The sequence below is a fragment of the Heterocephalus glaber genome, unplaced genomic scaffold (genome assembly GCF_053883595.1).
Source record: "Heterocephalus glaber isolate CG9 unplaced genomic scaffold, H.glaber_assembly_v1.0 deba00001429, whole genome shotgun sequence".
Classification (NCBI taxonomy): Eukaryota; Metazoa; Chordata; class Mammalia; order Rodentia; family Bathyergidae; genus Heterocephalus; species Heterocephalus glaber.
This window is the reverse complement of record NW_028258294.1, coordinates 6,813,318-6,823,858: the sequence shown is the minus strand read 5'-3', so window position 1 is coordinate 6,823,858 and position 10,541 is coordinate 6,813,318.

The window sequence follows — 10,541 nt, the reverse complement described above, 5'->3', positions numbered from 1 at the left end:
TTCAGGTGCTCATTTTTAAAAATTAAGTTTAAAGTCAGAAGTCTCAGTGTTGGTGCTTCACATTGAGGTGCTGAGTGTAGTAATTTCAGTCCCAGGAAATAAAATTGATACAATTAGGAGTTGTCCACTCCAAAAATAGGTCATCGTGTTTATTTGTTTTTAGCAGCTGCCTTAACTCCCCCAACTTTTGCCTTTAAACAGTTTTTCCCACAGTTCTGGAGACTAGAAGTCAGAAATCAAGGGGTGGGCAGCTTCACACTCCCCAAAGGAGCCCAGCAGAAACCCTCCCTTAAGGCTCTTCTCCTTTAGGTGGCTCCTGAAGGTCCTTAGTTTGTGCTGAGTCATCAGCATTCCAACCTAGCTGTCCATTCGCATGGCCTGCTTCCTGTGTCTGTGTCTCAAATCTGTCCTTTCTCTCTTTTTTCTCCTATGAGATGCCAGTCATTGAGGCAAAGGCTCCTGATTCAGGGATGATCTCATTTTGAGATCCTCCAATTAGTGGCATTGGTAAAGACATCCTTACCAAATAAGGTCACATTTACAGGTGCCAAGTGTTAGATCTTGCATGCATATTTTTAGGGAACTCAACATAGGACACCATCTGCTGAAATTAAGCAAAATTATTTCAAACCCAAGGGATTCATTTTTTGTTGAAAATGAAAAAGAGAGGGCTGGTCAGGGGCACCATCCCTTCAGGGCAGAAAGGCAGCTGTGGGCAGGCCCAGGCAGGTGGTATCCAGGCCAGGCCAGGTGTGTCCTCAGGGGCACAGGTTCAGTGGGTGAGGAGGGTTGGATGTGGCACCAGGCATGGCCCCTGCCTAGATGCTGCTGCTGCTCCTGGCACAGTGGACCCAGGCCAGACCCTCTGTCCTGGGGAGTCACCTTCACAGAGGAGCCTGAGCACAGCTTGCAGGGAGGCACAGGATTTGGAAGGACTTGGGGCTATGGACCTGGTTCTTGGCCAGGGCAGCACCACTGGGGGCTGTGGGGAACCTGGTGAAAATAGTACATGATTTTCCAGTGCAGTTGTATCTCTCCCTGCTTCACACTACAGTAATCAAGACTGAACTAGCTCACAGAAAATGGAAAACAAGAAACACACTTCAGTTACCCTGACACACAGAGAGCACCAGAGGAAAGAACACTCAGATCATGTGCTTATGAGGAGACAATGCTTACTTCTCACAGAAGCAATCAATAGCTTGAATTTATGTAGTTCAGCCAAGTTTGATCATTTTAATATGGTATTCACCATTAAATTTACTCTCCATTCCTAATATTTTCCTGTGCTTTGGATGAATACACTTTCTTATTTATAAAGCAAACATTTGAGCATTCAAATGAAAAAGAAAGGCTGAATTTGCCAAGAGCAGATCAGTTCTGATTTCAGAAAGATAGATTTCAAAACAGCAAAGACATGAATGATGTGTGGACGTGTCCCAGCCAAAGTAGGTGCACAGTATAGAATAGGGGTACACGGCAGATGGAAAAGCTAATGTTCTATTGAGTCCATGATCTGAAAAGATAATGTCAGAATATTCCGTTTCACAAATAAAGTGTGCATATGTTCTTTTTCTTCATACCATTTGATATATAAAAATATAAAAAGTGCCACTTATATACTAATCAATAAGTACAACACAGTAAATTGATATCTGTTAGTTAACAGTATTACAAAAGAAAACAAGCTAAGAATTGTGTTCCAGTAACTAAAAACAAAAAGTTTATGTGCATCCTACAACCAACTATCCAGAGATAGAAGATAATACCCTTTCACACAGTTCATGATATATCCAGGGTCTTTTTTCCCTTTCATGCTAAGATCTGATGATTTCTGCGTGCTGTGGAGGTCATAAATAACCCCCTTTCTTCATGCAGAAGTGAATCTGATCTCTATTCCCTATATCACCTCAAAGGAAAGGTAAATGAAGGCATTCGTGGGTTAGAAAGCATCTGCTTGTCAGGAAGTATTCATGTGATTTTTGCCTCTTTCTCCCCCCCCCCCATTAAGTTTATTGGTACATTTTAGGTATAAAATACAGTTACATTCATCATTGGGATCTTGTACCTTTACATGATGCATCTTGGTTCTTATTTTCTTTCCCCTTCCCCTCCCCTCCCTTCACCCCCTTCACCCTTCCCTATTTGAAAAGACTTTGTTTCCATTTTTTTCCTTTTCTCATACTTTTTCATTTCCCTTCTTTCCTTTCCCCTACCCCTCCCACTTCCCCTGCTCCTTTAGATCTTTACATCCTACTACACAGTATCAATTATACATTTTTAAAATTAAAATATCAAGATCTAGGAGACATTACCACAGATTTTACAGAATTTAAAAGGACATAGAAAGCATATTACAAAAATCTTTTTTGAAATAAATTTGACAACTTCTAAGAAGTACCTTGGAAGACAAATTAATGAAACTAACTCTGGAGGAAATATAAAATTTGAATAGCACCTGTTAAAGAAAGTATATTCCTAGCTTGAAAACCTACCTATATGACAACAACAGGCTCATATACATTTTAACTGATAAATTATATCAAACAATTAAAGCAGACAAAAGAAGGAACACTTCTCCCCTCCTTTTAGGAAATCAACATTGTGCTAATCCTAAAACTGGATAGAGATAATAGAAGAAAAAAAGTATGAACATAGATAGAAATTTGTTTAACAAAACAAACTATTATAAGTCAGATCTGGCAGTATGTAGAAAGTGGTTTTATTATAGGAATGGCAGTGTTGGTTCAGCATTGGAAGATCCATCCCCAAAAGTCATCATTTTAACAGAGGAAAGGAAAAAGCCATATGAGCTGGTCACTAGTTGGAGAAAAAGTATTGGACTTAATTCTACAGCTGTTCATGGTGAAAGATATTAGGAGACTAGAAGTAGAACAGAACCTTCTCAACAGATAAAAGACATGTACTCCATACTTCCAGCAAAAACACCTTATATGAAAGGAGAAGATACAATGTTTTCTCCCTAAGGTGGGGAACAAGGGCAGATATGCCTGCTCTTCATCTGTTCATTAAACTTTGAAACATAGGCCTAAACCAAAATAGTCTGGCAATGAAATGACACAATTAGGATAGGATTGGCAAGGTAGAAGTAAAATCTTTATATGTAGATGAAATGATCATCTACAGAGAAAATACTAAGAAATCTCTAGGAGCCCCTAGAACTTGTACTTGAATTTAGCAGGATTAGAAAACACAAGGTATATATTTAAAAATTCAGGTCTATGTATACTTGCTATAAATGAAGTATTGGATATTGAAATTTAAAAGTTAAGTAGGAATACAAAGGATCCAGTAAAGTAAAAAGAAAAAGAAAAAGAAAAAAAAAACAGTGTTGGAAGATGTTTAGTACCCAATTTTAAGACTTCCTCTAAAGCTACAGTAATCAAGGCAGTGTTGGTGTAAGGAAAGACATATAGATCATTGGAACAAAACAGAGAATCTAGAAATAGAACCACACATATATGGTCCATGAAGTTTTGAAAGATTATTCAACATTAACATTTTATAGAATATAAACTCAATTCAAGAGCCAAGGAAAAGATAGTGTTTTCAGCAAATGGCACTAGAACACCTGGTATCTGTATATAAAAAATTAACCCCAACCACTTATTTCCATAGATAAAAATAGCTTGAAAGGATCTATGAACCTAAATATGAAAGCCTAAAACTATAAAAATTTAAGAAGAAATTATAAGGGAAAATGTTTATGAATTTAGGGTAGGCAAGAACTTCCTAAGATATGAAAAACATGATGTATAAAAGAAAAAAAATTGATAAATGAACTTTAGAACTTTAAATGACATCGTTAAAATGAAAAGTAGTCCTTAAACAGACCATATTTACAATGCATATAACCTATGACCAGAATATATGAAGAACTCTTACAGCTCATTAATAGATCATCCAATTAAAAAGTAGACACAAGAAGATGATAAATAGCCAGTATAGTACAAGGAAAGGTGTGCAACACCAGAATCAGAAAAATATTAACCAGTACAATAACAAGATTGAATTATACACTCATTAGGGAGATGAAATTAAAAGTTTTAAAAGCCTTGTCATGACTTTTTCTTTTTGTTGGATTCTCCCCCTTTGCGTTTAACTTGTCACGCTCAGTGGATTCATTCTGCTGGGCTTCCTGGGATTGTGATCCTCATTGTCTTTTCCTAGGAAATTGTCCAAAATTTTTCAGAGTGCTGGTTTGGTATTCATGAAGTTCCTAAGGTGCTTTTTGTCATGAAAGTATCTTATTTCTTCATCAATTTTGAAAGATAGTTTTGCAGGGTACATCAATCTGGGTTGGAGGCTGTTTTCCTTTAGGGCTTGAAATATGTCACTCTAAGCTCTTCTTGGCTTGAGGATTTGCATTGAGAAGTCTGCTGTGATTCTGATGGGCTTTCTTTTGTATGTGATTTGTTTCTTTTCTCTTGCTGCTTGTAGAATTTTGTTCTTCTGTTGGGTTTCTGGAATCCTAACTATTACATGCCTATGTGTAGATTTTTTTTGATCAAGGCTATTTGGAGTCCTAAATGCCTCACTTATCTGTATGTCAAGTTCTTTTCTCCTGCTTGGGAAGTTTTCTGCCATCACTTCTGTAAACAGTTTTTTTAATGTCATCTGTACTCTCTCCTGTTTCTTCATTGACTCCAGTCAGTCTTATGTTATTCTTCTTTGCATCATCCAGCAGCTGCTGGATTGATTTCTCATGGTCCCTTACAATTTTAAAGCAATTTTTCTCTTCCTGGTCACTAATTGCAATCTTATCTTCTATATCTGAAATTCTATCCTCACACTGGTTCATTCTGCTGCATATAGACTTTCAATGGAGTTTTTAATCTCTTGGAAATCTGTTTATATCTGTTTTATGGATTCCATATATTTCCTATGTTGGGATTCCATCATGTTCCTCAACTCCTCTATTTTTTTGGGGGGGGGTTCTTTTTTTTGGTACCAGGGATCGAATTTGGGTCCTTGCGCTTGCAAGGCAGGAGGTGGAACCACTGAGCTAAATCCCTGGCCTCTGAGCTCCTCTATTTTTTTTGATCAGTGTCCTCTCTAGATTTAGTAATCATTTTGCACTATGGGCACAATCTCTGCCGTTATCTGAGAAATTATTTCTTATTTCATTTTTTCCAGATTCTCTTTTGTTGCCTGTTCAGGGAGTCCAGGTGGTTGAGTAACAGATTGCTCCATCTCATTTCCCTTTAGGGTTGCTGTAGGTAATCTGGAAGTCTGTTTTTGAGGCTTGTTTATGTGTCTTCTCATTTCCACGGGTGGGGGGAGGGTGCTGCTGGCACCCACGTGGCTCACCTCCTCTGCCCTGGGAGTGGTGGAATGGTGGCCAGGGAGCCTCCTCCTGGGTGCTGGGATTGGCTCACCCCCTCTGCCCTGGGAGCAGTGGATTTTTGCCTCTTTCTGCAGTGCATAATGAAGTGATTTGGGGATGGGCCAGTCACTACATGAGCCTTTCTGAGGAAGACAGGAGGAGGATATTTGGAGGTGACCATCACAATGCACCTGTGGACACCCAGGAAACAGAAAGTTTTCTTCTGTGGTATACTGAGGCCTTCACCTCAGACCAGCTTTACTGGGCAGTGGATGTGCCCCACCCCTCCAGCTGGGTTCTCAGCTTCAGTAAAGATCCCACTACAAGTCATACTGACAACAGTATTAATCCCAATGAAACATTTCTTCTCTTTTCTTTGAAGATGAACAACCAATCTACTCTTCACCATTTCCCCTTTCCTAACTCATTATGCTCAAAGGCCTGCGGGTCAGGTTGGGGTGTTTCTGGACCATGATAATGGAACGGTGAGCTTCTATAATGTTCATCTTAGTTCCCTCAGTGTAGAGCTTCCTTCCTCCTTCTCTTGTCCTCTGAAAGCTTTCCTTTGCACTGTTCCCCATGAAAAGTCATGTTCCATGAAGATTCTGTGGTGAAGAATAATCACTGAAGAATCTGACCCTGAGACCTTGTCTGTCAAGCAACATGTCTGTGCCTGATGTCTGTGGGCACGTTGCAACTTAAGGAAACATGGAATACATTTGTGTATTACAGAAATTTCATGCAAGTTAAATTATACAAACTGTTGTTTTCATGGTGTGCTTGTTTAATTTGGCATAGGCAGGAATATCCCATGAATCCAGGAGTTTAGCCTGGTCAAGGTAGGAGCCTCTCACTTCTCTGCATGAGATGGAATATGTGCAAAGCATTGCTACCTTACCTACAGATCCAGAGGCCATTCACATATCTAAGAAGGCTATTGTCACTCCCATACATCAAAGTGATCCTATCTTTTTCTTTCTGCTCAAAAAAGAAAATCCATTTTTTTCCTGAGGTCCTAAATAATCCCATTCACATCTAAATATCTTCTTTGATTATGCCATTTCTGACCATTTTTATCATCTAGATAGCTTGGTTTCTTAATTATTGTCTTATCTATTATCATTCCTCACAGAATGTTCTTTTGATCTCTTTAATATCCTTGATCATGCACACCCTATTAGCTACCTCCTATTCCTTTGCTTCATGGGATTCAGGAACATTTAACAATAATATTAATCTGTTCTTGAAATATTATATCCTGTTCACTCAGAGGGATGATTATTTATGTGAATTTGGCCACTGTAAACCCATTCCTTCAAAATAATTTGAAGACAACGAATGCAAATGTGAATATATTGGGAGGACTTCTTTTCCTCCTTCTGACACTGTCTCTCTGGCCCACACTGGTCCTTTTTCTATATTCATCACCCTTCACCTAAGTATTTCTACCTCTTTTCTGTACTGGAATTGTGGATGAGGCCCATTTCTTGCAAAGAAAAATACCTATTTTCTCAGAATTCCTCATACTTTCACAGAAATAATTAATGCAAGATCAAGAGATACTGATTCATTGCACCAAAGTGTCTTACATAAGGAAGGAGATAAAGAAAAACAACCTGAATTCTGTGAATTCCTTCACAGAAACTAGATTGTAGCCCTGGACTGTGCAGCCTGACTCAGTAAGATTTCTGGCAATTTTCCAGGTGATGCAGCTGGGTTTAATCAGCTCAGGGCTTTGGGAACCTCTCAGGTAAGAGTTCAGGGTTTTTGTCTGATACCATGTGGCAAACCCAGGTGTCACTTTTTCAATCACAACATAACCTGGCAACTGTGCTCCTTCGTCTGTAGCTCTTGGAGCAGAGATCAAAGATCCCCAAGCTTTGGGAGAGCCCTGCCCAGCTGAGATCAACAGCCACACAGTAAAGCAGCTGCCACTGAACCAGCTACTGTGCACTTGGGTGACTTTAAGGACAGGGAGACAAATACCTGGTCTTAGGAGAAGAGACCTGAGCTGGGGACATCTCATCCCTCCGGGCCACCTACTCCTCACCCCCAGTTCCCTGGAACCTCTCCTCTGCCTGTGACCTCCTCTGCCCCTGGGCTCTCCTGTTAGACTTGGTGCAGAGAGACAGGGCCTCTCTCCTTGCCCAGCTCAGAAAGGAGCTCAGCTGGGCCGGGGATTTAGCTCAGTCCTGCCTCCCAAGTGCAAGGACCTGAGTTCGATCCCCAGTACCAAAAAAAAAAAAAGTCATTTGTTTTAGGGCCAGGGATTTAGCTCAGTGGTTTCACCGCCTGCTGCACAAGCGCAAGGACTGGAATTCAATCCCCCGTACCAAAAAAAAAAAAAAAGAAAGGAGCTCAGGGGACCAGCAAGTGGAGCTGTCAGCATTAGGCACCATGGCAACCAGGAAAGGGAGATGCAATCACAGCTAGAAAATTCCCCAAATCCAAGCCAGGTTTAGTGTCCTGAAAGCTTCTTTCTCTTATTTCCAGGAGTGAACCTTGGTGCTATTGGCAGATGGTGCCAAAAGAGGCCTTTGTGCTGAATCTCAAACTACCTCCCTCCTAGGACTATGGCCTTTACTTCACTCTAAAAAGTGCCTCTGAACAGATGGCACAGTTTTTTGAGAGCAGATCATTAAGGACTAGGGATATGAAGGGCTCCCGCTCAATCCAGCCTTTGCCCTCCGAACATAGCCAGGGACACTGCTAGGAAACAGAGTCAATGGGTCTGTGGCTTACATGCTCTCTGGCACTTTTCTAAGACAGCACACACCAGAGGATCCTGAAGTTTATTCGAGCAGTGTCCCATGTCATCATTCCCCACAGCTCCTCTTTTGGGCCCCAGGCACATGCACTGGGCCCTGGAAGACAGCCGCAGAACCTGGTGATTGCCTGGGGTCCTGTGACATTTCTTCACAGTACATCCTCTTGAAGGCACAGGGATTCTGTCCTAGAAAGCTGTTTTCTTAGAAAAATTCTACTCCACAGTGTGAAAACTGAAGTGAGCTGTCCTTCTAGTTTTAATTGGAGCTAGGACCTCTCTGTACCTGAAGGATGCCTGTACCAGGGAAGGAGTCTAAATTCCCCCCGGCTCAGAAAGGTCAGTCTCTAAGAGGTGACCTTGAACTGGAGGAACAGCTGGAGCCTGCACTCTCCCAGCTGCAAGGACAGAGGTGTCTGGGTGCAGCCTGGTGTCTTGTTGGCCCTGCATGGCATGGAATTCTGGCTTCTGCCACTCCCTGGACTCACATCCTTTATTCATTGATTGTTTTTTTTATAAATCCATTTATATCATGTTATGGCAAAACTGATCAAAGTGTAGGCTAAAGAGTAGCAAATGATATTGAATGTTACAGAAAAATTTCAAAAGCCATGCTACCATATTAAAATATATACAAAGTATAGAAATAAAGATATGGAAGAACAATCTTAAATGTCCATACAGAGAGAAAATTAAAGAAACAGTTTGCACTCATTTTAGAGTTTGAGGAACTTCATTGATTCTAGTCATTTTGCAATTTACAAATTAATTTTTATTAAAAAACCCTAAAACATTAGTTTATTTGTGATGATCTCACCACCAGCTTCAAGCACAGGAACAACAGCTTTGTGAAATAATTACAATTTTTCTTTACAGGAAAGCGAAGACGCAAAGAGGCTAAGGGAAGAACAACCTCCACAGTATGTCTAAGAAAGCCAAAAAACCCGCACTTGTTGCTAAGTCTTCCATCTTGCTAGATGTGAAACCTTGGGATGACGAGACAGATCTGATAAAATTAGAGGAGTGCGTCCACAGCATTCAAGCAGAGTGCTTGGTCTGGGGCTCCTCTAAACTAGTTCCAGTGGGATATGGAATTAACAACCTGCAAATAAGTGTATAGTTGAAGATGATAAAGTTGGAACAGATATGCTGGAGGAGCAGATCATTGCCTTTGAGGACTATGTGCAGTCCATGGACATGGCTGCTTTTAACAAGATCTAAGATTCATCCTGGATCATTACACTTCAATAAAAGCTTGAAGAACAACAAAAACAAAACAAATAAACTTTTTGTTATTTTAAATTTTTTTTAAATTAGTTGAAAACCTCATCCTACATTGGGCATGGTGGGGCATGCCTATAATCCCTGTACTTGAGAGGCTAAAGCAGGAGGACTGCTGGGAGTTCAAGGCCAGCCTAGGAGTGTGAGTTCAATGCCAGTCTGAACTACATAATGAGACCCTGTCTCAGTAAAACAAGAATAAATAATAAATAAAACCTCATCAGAGATATGGAGAGCAATTTTGTAACTTTTCTGAGAGACTATGGAAGAAATCCTGCCTAGTCCTGTCTGCTCCAGTACCTATGCAATTATAAGCAAAAAAGTTAGATATTTTTTCTCTCCGTTTTTATGTTTTATTGTGACATCACATAATCTTTCATTTTTTTGACTCTCTGAATCAATCTTTACAAGAACGTCAGCACCTTGATAAAAGTGGTGAAAATTCATGAAAATATGGAAGAAATGTTTCCAAACTGTAGACACTGAAACCTAAATCTACTTCCATATATGACTGAAGAGTGTTCTGACATGTACTTTGTTCTAAAGGAGTGTATTAGATATACATGGGAATTTTGCCTCAGTATTTATTATGTGTATAATAAAAACTCAAAAGTAATCACAAAGGTCCTTAGAGAACCACAAAAGGTCTTTTTTTAGAAATGATTAATTTCCTTTTCCTTTTTTTTCCCGTAATGTTTATTCTTTTCTTTTTTTGATATACTGGGAATTGAGCCCAGGGCATCACACTTAGCTACATTACCAGCTCTTTTTTAATCGTTTCATCTTGAGAGGCTGTCTACCTCATGCAGCCTAGGGTGGGCTTGAATTTGTGAACTTTCTGCCCCACCATCCACAGTGTGTGGCCAACAAGCACAAGAGACCACAAGTGTCCTTTTACCTTCTTTATACTGGGGATTGAACACACAACCTCACATGTGTTAGACATGCACTCTAATATTGATCTATATTCCCAGACATTTAAAAAATATCTTTTGATACAGTGTCTCACTTAATTTCTCAGATTAACATTCATCTTTTAGCTTTAGCCTCTGGAGTAGCTGGGATTACAGGTGTGTGAAATGAAATTTATAACCTTGTTATGGAACATTTAATAGAATATCAGCAATGGCTTTTTGAAAATCTGTTTAG